Genomic DNA, 1,456 nt, shown 5'->3' with positions numbered 1-1,456 from the left:
TTTTTTTTTTTTTTTTTTTTTTTGAGACGGAGTTTCACTCTTGTTACCCAGGCTGGAGTGCAATGGTGCAATCTCGGCTCACCGCAACCTCTGCCTCCTGGGTTCAGGCAATTCTCCTGCCTCAACCTCCTGAGTAGCTGAAATTACAGGCACACGCCACCATGCCCCACTAATGTTTTGTATTTTTAGTAGAGATGGGGTTTCACCTTGTTGACCAGGATGGTCTCGATCTCTTGACCTCGTGATCCACCTGCCTCGGCCTCCCAAAGTGCTGGGATTACAGGCGTGAGCCACCGCGCCTGGCTTGTTTGTTTTTTGGGACAGAGTCTTGCTGTGTTGTCCAGGCTGGAGTGCAGTGGTGTGATGATGGCTCACTGCAGCCGCAACCTCCCAGGCTCAAGCAATCCTCCTACCTCAGTCTCCCAAGTAGCTGGGAACATGGGTGCATGCCTCCACACCTGGCTAATTTAACAATTTTTTATAGAGCTGGAGTCTTACTGTGTGGGCCAGGCAGTTCTCCAGTGCCTGAGTTCAAGCAATTCTCCCACCTTGGCCTTCCAGTGCGGTGAGATTACAGGTGTAAGCCACTGTGCCTGGTCTTCTTTTCGTTTTTTTAAACACCGTTTGTACTTCTTTATTTCAATTATTTATTCTAGTCATTTGTCCCCTTTTCTCTTGGGTGTGGAATTAATTTGATTGCAGGATATTGGCTCTTTGTGTTAATGCAAGTAAATAAGATCTCTGTCATATATGTTACAGATATTTTTTCATACTTTATTTTCTTTGACTTGTCTTATTATTCATTTTGGGGCGTGGACACTTAAATTTTGTTAATGTGGTCTAATTTCACAATCTTTTCTGCCTTCTAGATTTCTTGTATTGCTTATATAGGATTCTGTGAGCCAAGGTTATAAAAATGGCATTTTAGTTATGTGGAAAAAGTGGTTACTGAATGATGGTGGCACAGTTGAATCTCTGTATGGAAGCAAAGACTCTTTTGGTGAATTCTAGATTGGATGAAGACCTAAATATATATTTGAAAAATTGGGTAAAAATTTAGGAGGATATATGTATAACTTTCTGCAGTGCAAGAAACATTTTTTTTTTTTTTTTTTTTGAGATGGAGTCTCCCTCTGTGGCCCAGGCTGGAGTGCAATGGTGCGATCTTGGCTCACTGCAACCTCCACCTCCCGGGTTCAAGCAATTCTCCCACCTTAGCCTCCCAAGTAGCTCAAACTACAGGTGTGTGCCACCATGCTTGGCTAATTTTTGTATTTTTAGTAGAGATGGGGTTTCACCCTGGTGGCCAGGATGGTCTTGAACTCCTGACCTCAACTGAACTGCCTGCCTCAGCCTCCCAAAGTGCTGGGATTACAGGCATGAGCCACCATGCCCGGCCCTGGAAAAAACATTTTTTTTTTTTTTTTTTTTTTTTTGGAGACAGAGTTTCACTCTT

The 1,456-nt window shown here is 43.3% G+C and overlaps 1 protein-coding gene across 6 annotated transcripts in view; it reads left to right on the top strand.

The window, feature by feature from the left end:
- Positions 1 to 1,456, top strand: part of ZNF674 (zinc finger protein 674) — a 30,633-nt gene that overhangs the window by 5,475 nt on the left and 23,702 nt on the right. The gene's annotated exons all lie outside the window — the stretch shown is intronic.

This window comes from Sapajus apella, unplaced genomic scaffold (genome assembly GCF_009761245.1).
Source record: "Sapajus apella isolate SASKATOON/1434 unplaced genomic scaffold, GSC_monkey_1.0 scaffold103, whole genome shotgun sequence".
Classification (NCBI taxonomy): domain Eukaryota; kingdom Metazoa; phylum Chordata; class Mammalia; order Primates; family Cebidae; genus Sapajus; species Sapajus apella.
The sequence above is the reverse complement of the archived record's forward strand: the minus strand, read 5'-3'. Positions and strand labels throughout refer to the sequence as shown.